Raw genomic sequence first — 21050 nt, 5'->3', positions numbered from 1 at the left:
TTGAAGTGAGAGGGAAAGGAATTGAAACCATTCTGTACCATAAAAAGTTAGCAGGGAGAAAGTATATCCAAAATGAATCTGCACATGAAAGGAGAACCAAAGACAACATTTGGGAGAATTTTGTACAGAGAGCAATGAGATTATGTAACAACAAAGCAAGCTATGACAAGAGAAATTAAGTGGATAATGGAGGCAGCACAGGAAAATGGACAAAGCAGGGGATATAATTCAGATCATAAGACAAGAAGAGTAGATTACAGGATTGAGGTGAGGGGAAGAAACAGTCAGCCATAACACCTGCAAGGTGGAAAAACCAGTTCTACCTAGGAGGAATTAAGGACACACATAAATTCCTTAGAAGTGTAGAATGACTAGCCATTTGAGGTTGTGTTGTTGTATGTGTAGCTTCAAAAAGTTCTGGGAAACCAGAACGAAACATCGCAGAAAAAAATCAAATAAAAACCACTAAAAATAACTGTAGATTACAGGATTGAGGTGAGGGGGAGAAACAGTCAGCCATAACACCTGCAAGGTGGAAAAACCAGTTCTACCTAGGAGGAATTAAGGACACACATTAATTCCTTAGAAGTGTAGAATGACTAGCCATTTGAGGTTGTGTTGTTGTATGTGTAGCTTCAAAAAGTTCTGGGGAACCAGAACGAAACATCGCAGAAAAAAATCAAATAAAAAACACTAAAAATAACTGCGTTAGATTATTGTGCATATACTACATGGTACCAAATGTACTGTAAAGTGAGAGAGTTCTCCGACAACGATATCATTATTACCAGAAATCAATGGGGGTTAATGGTACAACTGTAAACGTTGTTCTACATAATAAAGTTTTCGGAATGACCACTCACACATTGGTATGAAAGCGGCAAAAACAGAACTATGTTTTGCAACGTTGCTTCGGGAGATGTTACTCCTACAGTGTTTACTTCACAACTGAAGTTGTTGGCATTCATTGAGCCACCTCCCCCCTGAAGATTGGGGGGGGGGGTGAATGAGCCAGAAATAGCCATGAAGGCCAGTCGCCAACTGGAAATGCAACTAGTGTAATGAAGACAATCACCCTGGGTGGGTGATGTAAGGTTGCATGAAGTGGCTCCGAGGCTTACCCAACCTCAAATCAATGGGTACCTGGGCAGGGGGGCAACCCTGGGAGATAAAGGTGACCGGAGCATGGTGCTGATCACATCGCCTCCAAAATTGCCAACAATTTAGAATGTATGCGGCCTTAACCTCCCCACCCCCCACACATCCCCTAATTGTGCCTTCATCACTATATGCACATGGAAGAAAAAAGGATATGGATCTCATACCAAATAATGAAAAATGTGCATTTCAACACAGACAGCATGACATAGTAATGCAACTCTGCTTTAACCCATTATTGTAGTCTAAATTGAATCATGACAAGCTTCTTCAAAACTGCATTTACCTTGACACTTAAGTGTTTATTATTTCATTATTTTGTAATGGAAAATATCAAACTGGATTTAGTCATCAAAACTGGCTAATAATACTCTGTGGTCTAGGTTAATCACTATCCCAGCTGACACCATAATATAGTTCCATAATATAGACTGTGACTGCCAAGAGGGCAGTGGCAATTTTCCTCAACATTGCAATAACAGTTGAATTGAGATACATATTTTTAAAAATACAGGGAGATGCAGTCAAACAGGGAGATTTAAAAAATTCACAAAAAATAGAGAGAGCAAATATTATTAATTTTTTTGAACATGAATGCACTGTACATGAGTGGAAATTACTTGTGCACCTGAAATATGTTCATTTTTTGAATATGGTGTCAGTAAGATGGCATCCTTGGTTTCGCACACATTGTCTGAGTCTCAGAGTAAATCTGCCCATGACGTTGCGTAGCATCTCCAACGGAATATTGTGGATCTCTTGCCGAATTCGCTCCTTCAAATCATCCCTGGTTCCTGGAGGGTTGTCCTTGAATACTTTAGATTTGAGGTAACCCTAAAGAAAAAAGTCGGGAGCCACCAAGTCGGGTGAATGGTCAGGCCACGGAATATCGCTGAATCTGCTGATGAGACAACCAGGAAATGAGAGTCCAAGCACATCCATAGACACTCGAGCAGTATGGCTACTTGCTCCATCTTGCTCAAAGAGTGTTTCTTCATCTGGGTCATAGTCATTGAGGGCAAGCAGGAAAAAGGTTACCAGTATGTCGCATAACATTTATTGTTTACAGTCACCATGTTACAGTGTTCATTTTGGAAAAAATAGGGGTCGATGATGCCACGAGATGATAATGCACACACCACTGCTACATTTTTTGAATAGAGGCGTTTCATGGAGTGTGTATGGATTATTTTTGGACCAATACCGAAAGTGAGTTTCGTCACTCATCCATATGTTGTGAACTCTTTCTTCATGTTCTCCAATAACATTTAACATCTCTTGGCAAAAGTGTATTAGTTTCTCGTAATCTTGAGGTGTTGGGGCTTGCACTACCTACATCTTGTATGGATGGTAGTGGAGGTCATTCTTCAAATCCTTCTCACTGTTCAATTGCTGAGATCAAGTTCTGTGCTATGCCGTCTAGCTGATTTTCGTGGATGTCATTCTAAGGCTACACGCAGCCGATCTATTGTCTGGTGTCCGGTGTGTTTTTTCACCACCTCTTTTCTTTGTTGTGCTAGCAGTGGCTTCAAAAGTTCTCACCCAAAGGCCGATAGTGGTAGCAGAAGGCACGGGAGCATGCGGGGGTTAACTGAAAGAAACTTTCAACGGAAAGGGCGTTGAGCTCCCAAGAAAACTATCAGAGTTTGCCTTTACAGCAAATGCACACTTGACCAACACTCCATTGCTACTGAAGCTTCTGGCTGTCTAGATGCTCAAGGTCACACCCACCATTCTCACAACATCATGGGTGGATTTACTCTGAGACTCCAACAATGTGTGCAAAACCAAGGATACCATCTTACTGACACCGTATTCAAAAAATGAACATATTTCAGGTGCACTAGTAATTTCCACTCATGTACAGTACCTTCATGTTCAAAAAATAACTAATATTTGCTCTCTCTATTTTTTGTGATTTTTTTAAATCTTTCCGTTTGACTGCCTCACCCTGTATATTGATAGACATAAGAAATTCAAGTGACTGTTATTACCAACACAGATAATAATGGAATAAGTGTCAAGTTGTTTCACTAAAGTTTAAACATACAGCAATTAAGCCATTAAAATTAAAATTGTAATATTTTTTTTTCAAATTTTTAAACTATCAGTAACAACAAAATAAAGTTCATCAATTTTTTTTATGCCTGTTTTTATATATATTATACCGTGCGTTCATTTCGATCTGCAGCCGAGAGATCGGGAGATGCGTGGCGGGCGACGCTGACGGAGATGCCGACATTTGCGGCCTGTAATGCCCGCTTATTTTTATAGACATATGCAGACATTTATATAAATATTGCAAAACGATCACTAACCTGTGTTATAACATGCAAAAGTTCTTCTGTAATTCATCTAAGTTCTGCTCTTATATACACAAAAAAATACGCTTTAGAAACGATGTTAAGAGCCACAGATAATAAAACATTTTAATCATAGTTTTGACCAGTAACGTCCTTCTTAAGTTTATATCCTTGAAAGAGTTTTGTGCCGATGGGGATCGTTTGGAGGTTTTGAATGTGCAACACTGTATCAAGATTACGCTGTAGAAGAAACCGTTAAAAGTCAATAGTGTTCGTGAGCTTCCTTGCAATCCGAAATCTCCGAGCTCGAGTTTTTTGTTCCTTCGCGACTAGATGAAGACAGAGTTGTAAATATAGTGGTGAGCAATGTAAACCAAGAGCGTGTTAATTTCGTACTGTGCACAAGAGTGTTATTCTTGGTTACTTGAAGTTACTTGTTTGTGTTATTGTAGTGTGTATGTGTGACGTGTCAGTGAGACGATTGGAATGCCAGCCGCAAGATTCACGTTAGAACAAAGATTTTTTTATGTATGACACGTACCTACGTGAAAACAAACTCGTGTCGAGACGTGTGTAGGTAATTTGTACAGAAATTGCCATGCGTTTCAACTCCACACAGAGATACGGTTATACATCTTGTCCTTAAATTACGAGAAACTCATTAAATTTTAAAACACCTAAGCAAAAACGACGGATTCTAATCGAAGCAAAACTCGATGATATTGGTGCAGCGTTAGAACGTTCTCCAAACAAACCTCTACACCGTGTTTCACAAGAGGTGGGCGTGTCAAAATCATCGGCACATACAGTCACTAAGCTACTAAAATTAAAACCATACTCTTATAACACAGGTTAGTGCTCGTTTTGCAATATTTATATAAATGTCTGCATATGTCTATAAAAATAAGCAGGCATTTCAGGCCGCAAATGTCGGCATCTCCGTCAGTGCCGCCCGCCACGCTTCTCCCGATCTCTCGGCTGCAGATCGAAATGGACGCACGGTATATTGTGATGCCTGAATGTATTATATTGTACAAATTCCTAATGTGCATCATCACATAAAAAATTATTTTGTGGCATAATTTTTCCCTTTAAAATACGAATACACTATTGGTAGGTACGTACAACAATGCAAACAGGTTTTTTTCTTTAAAATTTTTATTTCAGTTTGCTGTTAAACCCTTCTCTGTGGCGACATTGAAGGGAAATGCTTCCAAAGAGAAATAATCTATATACATGGATGCAACAGCAAGTTCGTTTCATTGTTGGTAAATAATAACTATGAGAAGACTTGCCACTTAATGAAGCTATGGAAAGCAATCTGTGAGGTCTGGCTAAAAAGAAACACAACTGGTAACCCCCTCGAAGTATACGTGCAACAGTGGGGAGCGCATTCCTTGGAAATAAACCTTGAAGCTTCAAGAAGCTGATGACAACCCTGGGTCACTGTCACTTGTAGTTAGGCAGTGGTTGGAGGTTAGGTTAGGTTAGGCAATCATGTTGCCGTAAAATGACAAATGTGAAACTTGAGCAGCACACTAACTTCAAGATATGGTGAAATTGAAGAAATCACTGAGTAAGTTTCCACCAACTCTTTATCAATACCCTTGAATGCTGACTCAGCAATCATTCTGAACAGTGTCATTAATTTTTGTCACATTTTCTTCTGTTGTTGCCATGACAGGCAACCTGCTTTTTCATAGTCTTCAACATCCTCATGTTCCATGGTAAAGCGTTTGTGCCGTTCAAACACATGCACACGTTACATCGCATCATCACCATCACTACAACAGTTTCACACGCTCACTTAGTGATTTCTATTTCACTAGCGCATGTGTGTGTATGTACCCAATGGTCCCAACAAACAGTTGTCGGAGGGAACTACTCAGGATTACATAGAGGATAACCACAACATCCCACTGCAGTTTTCTTAGCACTTGTCTAGAAGGAAACAAGAAAAATCCTGTTGTTCCCTTCACTTTATTTGCCAGTCTGTTTTCAGTTAAGTTAGAACATGAACATGTTTCTGTTAAAAAATTATAATTGTTGCTCGAAATTCATTATCTAATATATATTACTTTTCAGATTGTTGACTGTGAAAGAAAAAAATGTTTGAGAACTATGATGACCCATACAGCTCGAGTTAGTTCTATTGATTGGAATTCATATATTTTAACCTGTGGATCTCGCGTAGGTGCCATCCATAACTATGATGTGCGGTCACAAAATTATTTTCTTTCCAATTTGGAAAGTCATACACTAGAGGTATGTACATATTTTATTTAAGTACTAGCATTAAATACATGATTTGTGAGAATTAATAGTGAAATTATTATGAAAGATATATTAATGGTCATTGTACACCTTGAAAGTTGTTTAAATACATCCAGCAACCCGAGCAGTTTCTGCACATGCAGGTAGCACCACAAACTGCTGATTGAGAAAACTATGTGAAGATCTCCAATCAACATTGTGTGTGCTACCAGGTAGGAATTTGCAGTGTAAACTTTAGCATTGATGTGCAATTTAAACCCTACAAGAGAAAATTTCTTCTGCCTTATTTCAGGCAGAACACAAATGTGTGATTCTGGTGCAAAAGCAATTTAGACACCAGTATCAATAAGACTCGCCACATGAGAACAATATCTGTGGATAGTTTATGTACTTCTGGACGACAAGTAGTGTGGGGGGAAAATAAAATCATCAGATAGACCGAGGACATCAGATGGAAAAGTTGAAACAACAGTCTTGCAATCAGAGTCCAGGCAAATATCTCTGATGCCCTAATCAAGAATTAGGCATTTCTGAATCCATTGTATATGACATTATATGAAAAGAGTTTAAGGTTGTATGCCTAACAAAATGATGTAAAATGTTGGTTTATTCATATTATTCTAGAAGTAGGAATCTAATTGTGTGGCACTCACCAATTCTTCGAATGAGTGTTACCATACTTATGTTATAGCATGTTTTACAATGACATTGGAATGGTGTTTATATGTACATTATGCTTGAAGTTAAAATGATAACGTGAAACTACATGACATTATCTAGTTCTAAGTTTCTGATAGTAAACTAGTAAAAAATTGGTATTTTTTTTTGTGAAAGAGACACTGTAATCATCCTTATTATTGTAATTAACAGTAAGCTTGTATCTAGCCTTTCGTATGGGAAATATTATAAATAATGAAAATTCACAGCATTACAAAATACACAAATTAGGGGAGCAAGCCAGAAACTTAATAAACAACCCAGAAAGTGGTGCAACAGTGATTTAGTTGCATGTGTTGGGCTTTCCCTTGACAGATACAGTAACATTATGAACAATCTGCTACTGCAAAGCACAAGACGTTTTTTATGCAAGTGACCCATGATACGACACATTACAGGTGAGTATACCACGGCCAAACATACGTATTAATACAAACAGTGATGTTCACAACAGAAACCGACCACTAGTAAGGTATGTGGTCTCCATGAACTGCTAACACTATGTTTGGCATTGAATCAACAAGATTATTAATAAGTTCTTGGAGATGTCTTCAACACTCCTCCATAACAGACATTTCCACCTGTTGAAGAGTTGCAGGAGGTCCCAGCCTAGCTGATATGCATCTTCCCAGAGCATCCCAGACATATTCTATTGGATAAAGGTCTGGGAAACACGCTGACCAATATATCCACTCAATGTCCTCGCCCTGAAGCATGTCATTCACCATCCATGCTTGGGGGAGGTGGGCATTATCATCCAAAAAATGGACAACCAGAAAATTTCTGCAGCCAGAGGCAGAACATGAGGCATGAGGATGATGTTTCGATACCTCTGGGCTGTCTATGTACCGTTCCAGATGACATGGAAGTCTCTGCACTGGGCATTGATGATTCTGCCCACACCATAATTCCACCGCAACCATACTGGGTACTTCATACACATTAGTTGGACATTGATGGGTTCCACATTCCCTCCAGGTCAGCAGGCATCTATTGTCTGACTGCAGACTAAAGCTCAACTCATTGGAGAAGAGAACTTGACTCCACTCGGCATGCCCCTAATCGTGGTGTTCTGTGGCCCAGTTTCTATGATCCCAACAATGTTATGCAGTCAAAGGGACACAGACCACTGGCCTTCGAGAATAGAGACCTTTTCACAGTCAGTTGTGAATGGTTTGAGTTGATACCCTGCATTCTCTTGCTGTGAGGAGCTCATGTTGCAGGTCAGTCAAAGTTTGTTGCCTATTCTGACAAGACGTTAACAGTATACTGGTCATCCTTGCTGTTGCTTCCCATGGAGGCCCTTGTCCTGGCTTCCATCGCACATTTCCCATCCGGAAAATGTGTCCACAGGCAGGAAATGACACTTCGAGACACATCAAAGGCTTCTGCTACCTGCCTTTGCATCTGTCCCACCTCAAACCTTCCAATGGCTCTATGTGATAGATTCTTGTAAATTGCACTGTGATGGCATTGTTCATATTGAATTATCCACTACTCAAGCCCCCACACAGAGTCTTGCCTTGTGGCATCAATCTTGAAGCTGCTGTGCCCACACTCCAGTGTGGATTGTTACAGCAAGGACCATTGAGCACAAATAAACCATAGCTGCACAGTTTGTTGGATTGTGCATGCAGTTTCTGACTTGTTCCCCTAATTTGTTTGACAAGTGTACATTTCTTCTTTTTCAACAATCTCCTATGAAAGAAGGGTGTAATTCAAAATTTTCAAATACTCCATTCTTGTATAATATTAAAACATTAACCATGAAACTCATTGTAATCACAAGAGAGAAGTGTATCCCTACAATATACATGAATATTGTCATATTCCAGCAAGAGAAGCAAGGTCTTGATAGTTTTCATTGATTATCTCCAAACAATGTTTTATTAGTTGCACCCTTCTTCTATTTAACCCTTCAGTTGTTTTTTTATGTCAATTGATGTTTAATAGTAGTGAATTTTGTACTTAACTTAAAATTGAATGCAATCATTATTTTCACCAGATTATATTTGAAATTTTTAATATTGTGTTCACTTGTTAAATGGATATGATTTACATTGTTGAATTTCTTGGTGGATTAACTAATTAATCAATTAATTATTATGTGTATACATACACTACTGACAAAAAGTTTAAGACAACCATGAAAAACGGCCAAAAAATCAGTATGGAGTGTTCTATGGAACCAGCTGTTCCTGTCCAAGAAAGACGTGACGATACACATGGAAAATGCAATGTAGTCTAGTTTGAACCTCGCAAGACAGGAAACCAATTTTTTTTCCGAATGTGTAGCATGTGGTTCGCAAAATGGAAAGTGACAAAATTTTTGCTGAAACTGGCAACATTGCAGCTGTGTGCGTGAAACCGGTGAGTACAGTAGCCAGCCTCATGCACATCCTTATCAGTGGCTCAGGGTCAGTTGCTGTTCATGCAGGCGACAATCCAAGCCCATTATTGTGTGTGAGGTGTTCAAGTTAAGTGGAGCTGTGTGAAATGGCCCGTCATCGTGGGGAACAGGCGATTTCGGTTGAAAAGTGTGCTGTTATATATGCACTGAAAAATTAAGGTTATTTGGAACGCGAAAAAGCAAGAAAACTGAATACAGTCAACTCTCGATTCAACGACCTTTCACAGTTCCCGGTAAAAGGGTCGTTATTTCGAAGGGGTCGTTATTGGAATTTGCCCCAATTTTCTGCTTAAACGGAGCTCTAACGGACACAAAGATGCATAGGAGATGGTAACACCATTTATCCTGGTAGTTATACAACCTGTTATGCACAGGACGCGTGTTGTGAGAAGGAAAATAGAACATGAAAACGTTTTCACAAAAAATAATGTTACTTTCTTTCAATTGTGCACAGTCGTTGCTTTTAAAGGAAATTCTTACAATTCTAGTTCATGAGAAACCCGTTTGCACTGAGACCTGTGGAAAGGAAAACAATCTCTCGCTTATTGCAAGCGAAACTCGAAGAATCTTAACACCAGTTACACTGGCGCCAGCAAAAGTCGGGAGATAATCGGGCAGAATGAATGTTGGATTTTATACGTGTCTAGTGGAGCATTGTCTGTTACAAGATTAACTAGTAAGATTAGATCTCTCGGGAGAAACAACACAACCTTTCTAGGCACCAGACAAAAGAAAAAAGGCGGGGCTGTAATTTTCGTTCTGGTTCGGCTGTGTAAAATACATCGCAAAAAAACAACAACTTTTTCTTTGTTTCAACCAACTTCATTCACCCTCCCCCCTTCCCCATTCAAGGGAGCAGTCCAAACTCCTTCCTTGAGTTGCATTGTAATCCAGTGTGAAAAAGGAAACGCGCAACTTGCGATCTGTCTTCACCCAATGCGTATTCTAGGACACGTCATTAAACAGCGTCCGAGTCGAAAGTCATTTAGGTTTGGAATTGAATTTCACTTTAAACTCTATATTTAGTCCCGATTAGCCCATCAGCATAAAATTGACTGAAAACAAGCTTTATGAAACTGCGCACTTTTACATATCAAAATGGTAGATCGTTATTTACTCTCACGTTAATTGATGATTTAATGTTGGATTTAGGAGTATTCCCGATGTCAAACACCCACTCCTCCAAAAGTTTTCCCCTTGAATAATGTCCTTTTAATCTCAGCGACGATTCCTACATTGAGCACTTTTTTTTTCTTCACATGAATGGTTCTGAAGAAAAACTGATGTGAATTAAATTTACAGTTTTGCTTATCAGAAGACGCAGAACATGAAGTTGTTTTAACTCTTTGTTTTCCTTTCTGGAGATCGAATTTCGTTATCGTCAAATGAAAACATCTTTGCGAGATTCAAAACAATAACTTTTTACTTCGCGCTGGATGAGTCATCGCTGTTATCGGCAAGCAAGAGCTTTGCAGGCTAGACAAAACACTGGCGCCAGCTGCATCGTAAAAGCAAGGAGACCGGCTGGAAGTTCGAGCAACAGGTGGCGGAAGAGAAAAATCCCAGCATTTTACAGATAACGCAACTGTCGAAGACGGAACTTTTAATAGTAGTGTAAAGAAGAAAGAAATGTCCCTTGCTTTACGTTTTACCATGCAACAGACAATAATACGGGTAATATTTCCTATGCAGACAACATCATAAAAAAATACCTGAATTCTGCAATTATCAACCGTGCACACCAGTGGCGGAGAATAAGCTGGGAAAATGAAGGAGGGTTAATTTTTTTTTATTCTGTTTTTGTTCGTTTTCAAGAATATATTGAGAACTGGTTGCCCCATTTTAGACGTTAAAGGAAGAGGGGTGGGTCCACTTCCACCCTCACCTGTAATCAGCCCGTGTGCGCACATGAGCAAGAAAATCGCCCCTCCCCCCTTTGCTGACAGGAAAAAGGGGAGAAGTCAGTCAGCCAACGGAACACTTTTTTGGCAGATATTACGACACAATTAGGAAAACGTATGAAGTAGGAAACGGGAGTTATGATGCACGTAAGATCGAAGTAAACTTTTGTGGAAACCTGGATGACAACGCATTAAGCGGGTTGACGATCTTTAGTTCGCCTATGTGGCTTTGATTATCTCTAACAGTTTCACTTTTTTATGAAGTGTTGCAGGGAACAAAGAACACGTTTTGAATGAAAGCGGTTACTGGAATTTGTCGGCTACAAGGTCGAGAGTTGCTCACTCACGGGAACCTACTGAAATCTAGGTCAGAGCTGGACAGATGGGCCAAACTTCCAGGTGCCACGCATCTGTATTTTGGAACATTCCTGCGATCTTATCTCTCAAGGTGGTGTATTTATCGATGAAAGAGCTTGACCTGCCATACACATTGGCAAAGACTGCAAGTCCATCAGTCATTTCGGGCTGCTCCCCCCTCCTCACCTGCGAGTTTTCAGCAGCTCTTAGGACAAGGAAACAAGTCAAGGTCGATTTAAAATAACATCCAAGCACATCTGATCTTCTCTTCTCGCGTATCCAAGAGAAAGTGTGGCAAAACAAGCCTGGCACGTTGGGTAGCGGCCGTCGGGTGCGGGGTAACATTGGTGCGCTTGAGGGAGGGGGGGGCAGAGGTCAAGTGCTATTGGATATCACTCAAGCATGGTGTGGTGGTGTCTATTTTTAGTTCAGACCCAATTGTGAGTGGTAGAGCGCTCGTGAAGGGAATGATTGGGAAAAAAATATGCATTTTTCGGCCGATTTCCTTCAATTTTTCAACTTTTTTTCCAAATTTTTCAACTTTTTTCTAAATTTTTCACGGTTCCCGGGAAAAGGGTCGTTACTTCGAGAGGGTCGTTATACCCGGGCTCGTAGAATCGAGAGTTGACTGTATTTCCAAGACTGGTGTTCATTGTGCATTGTACAGATACCGTAAAACCAACAGTTATGCTGACCATGCACGTAGTGGAAGAGCTCGTGTAATGTCTGCAGCTGACGATAGATATATTACAGTAACTATCAAACGGAACAGGCGCCTAACAGCACCAGTCATTGCTGCTTCCCTGAATAACAGCAGAGTGACGTCTGTGTCAACGGTGAAGAATAGGTTGCGTGAAGAAGGGCTGCATGGCAGAGTGGCTGCTAGAAAGCCATTCTTACAACGTGTGAACAAGACGAAATGATTGGCCTGGGCTAAAACGCACCAAGGTTGGAATGTGGATAACTGGAAACTGGTACTCTGGACCAACGAATCCAAATATGAATTATTTGGCAGCAATAGGTGAACCTTTGTGCGTCAAAAGGTCAACGAGAGAATGAAAGTGTCTTGTTCCCACAGTGAAACATGGGGGTGGAAGTGTAATGGTGTGGGGATGTTTTGCCGGAAACCAGATGGGGGACCTACATAAAATTCAGGGAACATTGGTAAAACAAGGGTATCATCAGAAATTGGTGCACCATGCCATCCCCTCTGGTCGTCATCTTGTTGGTAATGAGTTTATTTTTCAACAAAATAATGATCCCAAACATACATCCAAATTGTGCACGCTGTATTTAGAATACAAGGCAACAGAAGGGGCATTAGTTCTCATGATGTGGCCACCACAGTCTGCTGATCTTTCACCAATTGAACTGATATGGGACCAAATCGATAGGGACATCAGGAAGAAGGTACCCAGCAACACTCAACAGCTATGGGAATTCATCAACGATGCCTGGCGTAACATTCAACCATCCTATCTGGAAAAAAACTATTGGAGCACATGCCACGTGTTTGCGCTGCTGTCATTAAGGCCCATGGTGGACAATTGATGAAAGCAAAATATGAGGTGACATTAGTATGTATAGTGGATGCACCTATGTTTGTACTGTTTGTACATTGCCAAGCAGATTCCTACATCTGTTTCTGGTACATTAATTACAAAATACATTCATTTCTACTGATTTTTGACACTTTTTCCTGGTGGTCTTAAACATTTTGTCGGTAGTGTATATACAATTTGTGATATTGTGAAGACATTTTTTTTTTTACTCACTTATTAATGAAACTCATTGAACATTATTGGGTACAATAATTTGACCAACAAGGGATCCTAATCAAATGCCTTTTATGTCGCGGTGGCTCAGTCGGTAACGCGTCTGACTACCATGCTCAAGGTCCCGGGTTCGATCCTCGGCCGGTTCAAATCCGGGAACTTTTCTAACGGTGGAAGCGGCCCCGGCGCCTACCCAGCATCGAATAACATGGGTACCTGGGGGAAACCCTGGGGGGTAAAGGCGGTCAGGGGCGTGATGCTGATCACATCACCCCCACTCACGACCGGATCAAGAAAGTGTGGGGCGTTACCCCCACACCCCCTATACGCCTTCATGGCGTGGTGCTATGCACAGGGGAACACTTTACCTTTTATGTCTTAATATGCATAGTAAGTGATAATATAAGGGTCATTCAAGTGAAACATAGACAGTATTTGACAGGGAGGCTAGGTGGTTGCAGCACTGTAGGGCTTGGTGGTTCATAGTTACAGAACATAACGTGTGCAGTCTGTTTCATGCATCTGCTGAGTAGAGGAGGAAGTGAAAGCACAAAGGGTGTGTAAGCGTGTACAATGGGACATCATTCAATTCTTGTGCAAAGTGAAATCTGCGTGTGAAATCTTTCAGCAAATGTAAGCCGTGTATTGGGATGCATGTTTCAGGAAAACTGCTGAGGTGTGAGCATGCTCCATGATAATGCACGCCTACACACTGCCAATGCAATGATGGACACACTGCACTGTTTTCAGTGTGATGTTATTGAACACCCACTGTACAACCCAGATCTTTCCCCTTGTGACTTTCACATCTTTGGTCTGCTGAAGAAGGCTCTGAAGAGTAAGTGTTTCATCTCCAATCAAGCAGTTCAAGATGCTGTGGAATAGTGGTTCAAAATACAACCAGCATCCTTCTTTGTGGACGGTATCCAGAAACTTGTTCAGCATTGGCAAAGTTGCCTGAATGGAGGTGGTGGTGTTTATCTGTAGCCTCTATTGAAGTAATACCAGTATGTTTTCTTCATGATGTGTATTTTCTTGCTTATAAACAGTGTTAACTTCTACACCCCAGTCTATGTTTCATTTCAACGACCCTCATGATGTATTTATACAATTGAAAAGAGTATTTGTTTTACTTGATGTTATTACTAAGTAGTTATTTCTTTTCAGATTTACCTGATTGTTTACTATGGATTAATTGCGTAAGTGACACACATTTTGTTGCATGGTTGTGAATGTTAAATTGTTTTATGTGAAGGTACTAAACGATCTGAAACAACAAATTAAGATCTTCTATTTGAATTTTGAAATTACATTGTAATCTTTATGAACAGTTTATTCCACCATCCTCGTTGGAATTCGGTTTGTTGTTGCTTGGCATGTTTCTGCTGTATATTTCTTCTTTTTCAACAATCTCCTATGAAAGAAGAGTGTGCTGTTGTCGTCTGTATGTCTGCATATGTGTCGTCTGCTGTTCACTGGTGTTAATTGCTGCAGTAAGGGAAGCCAAGCATGGTGTGCCTGACCACTATCTATGTTGAGTTCATGGTTGTAGTGCATGATGGTGTGTGTTTCTCTGATTTTTATGTCTATGAGAGTGTGTGCTTTGTATTTGACATGTACTTTTTCGATTTTATGGTTGTGGAATTTGATATGTTTTTCAAGTCCGGTGGTGGGTTGGGCCGTTTTTTCCATTTGATAGGTGCTACTGAAATTAATAGAAAATTACTTAAAACAGCTTCGTGGAAAACGTAAGTACCTGTATTATCTATTACCGCATCTCTCATTCCCATAGTATGAAGTTATGTATAGTGTTTGTTTCCTGTCTATCTTTCTCTATTCCTTTGGATCAGCCTGTTAAGGGACCCTACATAATACATTTTGTGTTGCTTATCATATACATTCCAGCTCAGTCATGCATTTCCAGATATAAACCTACAGACATTACAGAATAAAGGGAGAAATATTACACATACAGTATTTATCATCTATTTTTTTTAATGTACATTGTTAAAATTCAATGTGACCATCATGTATGACAAATGTACCCAGAAATAAATTATACTTTCTTAGTATTCCTTGTGTAACTCAGTCATAAAAGAAAATACAAAAATCCTTCTTTTGCCTAAGAACCTGTTAATATTTCTATAGCGGCATTCGATGAGCGTTGCAATTGACTGAAAAACTTACATTTGTTATTTCTACTGGTATGGTTATTTTTTGACCCAACCCTAGTTTAGTCTTGTTTCCATGGATCATGGTACAATTTCTGTAACTGAAATATGACCTGAAATTTTAGCCATTGATATAATAATGATAACGATAACCTATACTCTGGAATAGTCATCTGATGAAGAAAACATGGACTCACAATTATGAAACAAATTCAAATGTTTAGAATGTTTGGAATACTGGGAAAAGGCAACATTCAAAGTAGACTGGCAGAAGTGCATGCATGGGACAATCATGTTGTATGGTGATAGGTGTAATAATTGTGTGAGTAAGGGGAAAATAAAGAAGTATAACAAGCCTGGGAGGAATATGAATAAGCCTATTTGTTAATCATTTTCTGTTTTTAACCCATTAATGTCCAGCATCCTCATTTGAGGACACTTGGTTTCATACTTTTTTCACATGTTACCTTCTTCATTTTTGCAACAATTTTGGCTGTGTTATGTTAACGTACAGGATGTACACAAAGTGTCTGACACATTTTAAATTATTATACGACATACGCTTTTAGAATGAACATGAGTTCAGCCAATACACAGTCAGTGCTCTTGCGCTACATATTGCCAAACCAACTGCTAGCGGAAGGGGATCACAGATAATTCGTTGTGTCCAATATTCAACTTTTTTATACATAATGCATGCACGTGATATTTCAGTACAATGAAATATATAGTAAAGAATTCGACACATATATCACTGCAGCATATAAGAGAAACTCGTACCTGAAAGAAGTTTGAAGGTATTTATTATAGAGGAACTGCAAGGTCATCATCATCGCTCTTGTTTCTGTTTTCTGGCATGTTTCCCATGAGATTTGAATAACGGTTCACCTATTTCTGTTTTATAATACTCAACACAGTATGCATACATACACCACATGCTTTAGCCGTAAGATCTTGGTTATGAGAAGACACTGTTTCAGCACACACTTCTTCTGACGCAAATTCCGTGGATTTCTATCTTGTGAACATAATATTTTACCCTTGGTAAAATATATACTACTAGTACTAGGTTTCGAGAGCAACATTATTAATTTGATTTGATTTGTTTTGCTTTTCTGTCAATTTTGGCTAATTGCAAAGATGGGAATGAGTGATGATATAATGAAATTGATGAATGGACATTCATAAACATCCATGTCCAGGCTGGGATTCGAACCCAGGACCCCTGGCATCATAGCACAATATGCTAACCACCATAGGGGCTGGCAGGACATTATTTAATAACACTCACTATTGCACAACTATCAAACAAGGACTGTATTGCACAGCATGCTACGATGCCAGGGTTCTCGGATTCGAATCCCAGCGTGTGTTTGTAAGTGTCCCTTCATCAATTTCATATCATCACCCATCCTCATCTTCACGATTAGCCAAAAGTGGCAGAAAAGCGAAGTAAAATAAATCAAATCAATCAATCAATAAGGGATGTATTGAATCCTCTCACAACTGTTCTTCGTGGCGTACGAGTATAATTATCTAAATCTGCCCTTGTTATGAAAACGCTGAACTCAAACTGACTTAAATGACTCAATGTTCAGACACAACAACTCAGCGGGGTCAACACGGTGGCAACGAAAAAAAAAAACAGACTGAACACTGAAGGAAAATGAAAGGGGCATTGTGTGTATGTAGAGACGTGTTGTTTCGTGTGTTTCTTCGAGAAATGATAGGCGACGGAAATTCATGGGACTCGGACAGTCAGGTTCAAAATGTCGTGCCCCATCTTATGATGAACCTTAAAGTGGTGAGTTTTATCAAAACTTCTTGCGTGCAAGAAAAAATACAGAACACGGCGTTTAACTTGAGTGTGCAGTTTCCTAACTGTACATCGCACTCTTGCCATTGACTGGTTGCCAAGGACATGCTCTCAGTAGCTCTGTCTGATATCACTTCTAAAAACGTGTGTCGTATAATAAATCAGAAACTAATGAAGATACAAATTAACTGGTGACAAGGATAGTTCAACTGAAAAAGTCGTATGTCATCACTTTTGTAAGGTTTGTTAATATTGTTCATCATGCTTTGAACAAACGCTTGCTGGGAAGATGAATTTGACATATTGGTCTGATTCCTTGGCACACGAGATTGTCCGGAAAAAAAAACAACTTTTTTTTTTCTTTGGGGATATGTGGTAGAAATATTTTATGAGGCACAGCCATTTCTTTGTACGTTTGCCAGCCCCCGTGGTGGAGTGGTTAACACATCGTGCTAAGACATCAAGGGTCCGAGGTTCAGCCTGGACATGGATGTTCGTGAATGTCCATTCATCAATTTCATCATATCATCGCTTCCCCATCTTCGCAAATTTGCCAAAAGTGACACAAATAGCAAATTAAGCAAATCAGTCAATCTACCTTTGTACTTTTCTTGCATCATTCATCATAAAATGGGGCCAATTAAATCAAATACAACTGTAAATAAAATGTCTAGATTTTGCTCTTAAGGTAGAAAAGTGATGGAATTTACCTTTTTGCCTGGATTATTTCAAAAATAAAAAATTTTGCATGAACTCAGATTTTACACACAAAAAGTTTCAGACTGCAGCTGAGTACAAATAGCACATTCTCACAGAAACTCATTGAATTACAGCACATGGGGCATCTCACCTGAAATGACCTTACAGGAGTTTAGTAAATGTCAATGCAATATACAAGGTGTACAACTTTGCTTCCGCCGTTTTCCCCCAAAAATATGATGCTGTAATGAAAAACATTGCTTACCCAGGCATTATTCAAAGTATTGTCCATCGCTGGCCACTACTTTGTCCCATCTTTCGGGCAGCGTACGAATGCCGCGTCTAAAAAATTGTTCATCTTTGGAGGCGATCCACGAATCGATCCATTTTTTGACTTCTTCATAAGATCAGAAGTGTTGGTCAGCCAGTTCATGGGCCATTGATCTAAACAGGTGATACTCAGAAGGAGCGATGTCTGGAGAATAAGGCGGGTGGGGTAGGACGTCCCATCTTAATGTTTCCAAGTACGTTTTCACCACTTTGGCAACGTGGGGTCGTGCGTTGTCATGCTGCAAAATCACTTTGTCGTGCCTCTCGCTGTATTGCGGCCGTTTGTCCTTCAGTGCTCGGCTCAAACGCATTAATTGCGTTCGATAACGAGCACCTGTGATTGTTTCACTTGGTTTCACTCCCAATTGTGCATCTTCGAAAACTTTGTCTTCCACCACTATGCCGGTCTTCGACGTTAAAGTCACTGTTCTTGAAGCGTTGAAACCACTCACGACAGGTTCTCTCACTTATAGCGTCCTCACCATACGTAGTGGAGAGCATTCGATGAGCCTCAGCCACAGTTTTATTCATATTGAAACACAAAAGTAGAACCTCCCGCAAATGGCGAGAATTTGGCTCGTACACTGACATTTTCAATCGCGAACAACTTCACGATCCACACACCACTCGACTAATGTTTGAATGGGGTTATCTTGACAGAGGTCCAAGCTAACTGCGTGACGTTTGCGATCTGCTTCTTTCGACCGCTACTTCCTGTTATTGCCACCTGTCAGAAAACGGCGGAAGCAAAGTTGTACACCTTGTATAAATATGTTTCTTTTAGTTTTATTTTTTCTTGTTTCCTCCCTAGGTCTGTGGGCTTAAGTGGTCCCTTGATGGAAAATACTTAGCAAGCGGAGCAAATGATCATGTTGTGAACATTTGGCCTATTGCTTATCAGCAGCTGTATCCTGAGAACCGTCCACTATTTTCTTTCAGGTTTGTGTGTTTTATTTTAAACAACATGATTGTAAGGCTTACAAATGTATGGTAAGTAAATGCTAATATTACCAGTTCTGTGGATAAACTCCCATTTTTTAAAAAAATAGGTCAAGTTACATTGTGACTAATACAGTGCCCACAATTAAATGTATTCCTTTCCTATGCTGAAACTGAAGTTAAGCCTATAGAATGTTGACCTGCTGATATTGGTACTTGAACATTGTGATAATTATTTCACTGCTACACTATGTCACATTAATCTAATACATGGGCTGAAAAAATGTAATGGCAACACTTCTGTAAATGCAAAATTGCATTATTACCAGAGGCAAAACCACTTAAATTTCTTCTATGTAATCTAATCCCATGACTGCCACCTTCTGTGCCACCACAGTACTATGCAGTAGTTTTTGTCTGTCACTGAGGGACAGCATGGTGCTGTATGCACATGTATCATACTCCACAATGAACATCACCTTCACACTGCCTTGTGCAGTTATACATACTTTGGGCAAGGAGACCCGAAATGCTTCCATACATTTGATTGCAGCTTGAAGTGTGTGTCATGCAAGTAAGCCTGAGTTACATTAATAGTGATGATCCTTTCAAGGAAGGCTTCACCTTTCCTCTGGTAGCAGTTCTGCAATTGCATAACAGTGCCATTGTTGCACCTCAGTAATTTCATAGGGTATGCAACGTGCTGTAATTTTCTGGTATCAGAGCATATTGTGCAGAATATTGGTCTGTTTTGTGGCATATGCCTACCTCAGCATTAAGTTCATACAGTCCATTGGTGATCAACTACCAGAACAGAGGCAATGAGCTGAATTGTGTGATTGTCAACATGGGGTCATCCCGAGTGCTAGCTGTCCAGAATGGAACATTCACCCATTGTGCCACTGTATGATATGGCAATGCTGCATCATTACGTGCTTCACACGGTTCCTAACAACAGTTTTGTGCACTATAACCTCACGCAACTTCAATTTTTATCCAGGAGTGTTGTTTCAGTTTCATAAACATATCATTAGGGTGCTTACACTATCCTTTTTTACTTCAGGACATCATACAATGTGACAGAATCACCTTGTACAATGGCCACTGCTTGCTGCATTATCTCATCTCACATTCTGTTATCAGCTACACCAAACCTATGGGCACCTGACTCATGACCATCATGTGACAGTACAAACATGTGTTATTGGGTTATCAGCCAGGATAATTTGTTGTTAACATCCAATGTTTTGAGTACAGACATTCCTCTCATCATCAGAGAATGTTGAATTGGGCACCAGTAGAAAGTTAAATATGAGTGGGAAGAGACTAAGCTTAGATTCTGTTCTGTGATAAGCTCATTCTATATCTCAGTGTTTCATTGGCAGATGTCATGCTTTTACATAGAAGTGAATTCCATTGTGACTAAGTTGAAGTCCCATGTCCCTGTTGAGATTCTTACTTTCCCAGGAAATGGCTATGGATTCCTTTACTCTTCTGTCCCAGTAACCAGCACATTTAGGAGTGATCTTTGTATCTTGAAATAAAATCGTATGACCATTGGTAACGTTATGTTCTTGTCCTGACTTCTCTGGTTGGAAGAGTCTGATGTAGTTTTTATGTTCATTTCATCTCTGATGGTTGGTGCATCCTGCTTGTCCTGTATGTGAAGTCGCACAATTCACAGGTAACGTGGTATACTCCTGGAATATGGAGTTCCACATCATTTTGACATCAGAGTAGGGCCTTGGTCTTGAGTGGTGCTCTTTGGATGGTCTCACCCTGTGTCTGGCGAGAATTCCGCTTAATTTCCTGACGAATGCATGTCCAATGAATCGTAAAACTGTTGTAGTGGGACATTAAAATTAATCTAGCTGATAACCCAAAATCACTTGTTCAAATCACATCACCAGGAAAGTACTAGTTCTAAAATCTAACTGTAGTGTTGCACTACTTTTCATTCAGCCCTTGTAGAATACAGGTTTAAAATATTCAGAGTTACTTTAGCTGACACTCAGTTTTGGTGAATAATAGATAGAGAATTGCAGTACAAAATGGCCTCCATTTCAGTGTTTACATTTTGGTGTTAAAATGGTCAATAATATCTCCAATTTGACTTCAAAACTACTTATTACATGCAGATAGTACATTTATGACCTTCATCTACACGAAATGAAGTAAGTAAAACCCTAAGACTGCCTGG

The 21050-nt window shown here is 39.7% G+C and overlaps 1 protein-coding gene across 3 annotated transcripts in view; it reads left to right on the top strand.

The window, feature by feature from the left end:
* Window positions 1-18849, top strand: part of LOC145984069 (uncharacterized) — a 192609-nt gene extending 173760 nt beyond the window's left edge. For all 3 annotated transcript variants that reach the window (XM_083117456.1, XM_083117454.1, XM_083117455.1), the window contains 3 exons: window positions 5547-5726; window positions 14063-14094; window positions 18723-18849. The gene's annotated coding sequence lies outside the window, so the exon portion shown is untranslated. The remainder of the gene's footprint in view (window positions 1-5546; window positions 5727-14062; window positions 14095-18722) is intronic.
* The last annotated feature ends 2201 nt before the right edge of the window (window positions 18850-21050 follow it).

Source organism: Lepisma saccharinum, chromosome 2 (assembly GCF_977018435.1).
Source record: "Lepisma saccharinum chromosome 2, izLepSacc3.1, whole genome shotgun sequence".
Lineage (NCBI taxonomy): Eukaryota > Metazoa > Arthropoda > Insecta > Zygentoma > Lepismatidae > Lepisma > Lepisma saccharinum.
The sequence above is the reverse complement of the archived record's forward strand: the minus strand, read 5'-3'. Positions and strand labels throughout refer to the sequence as shown.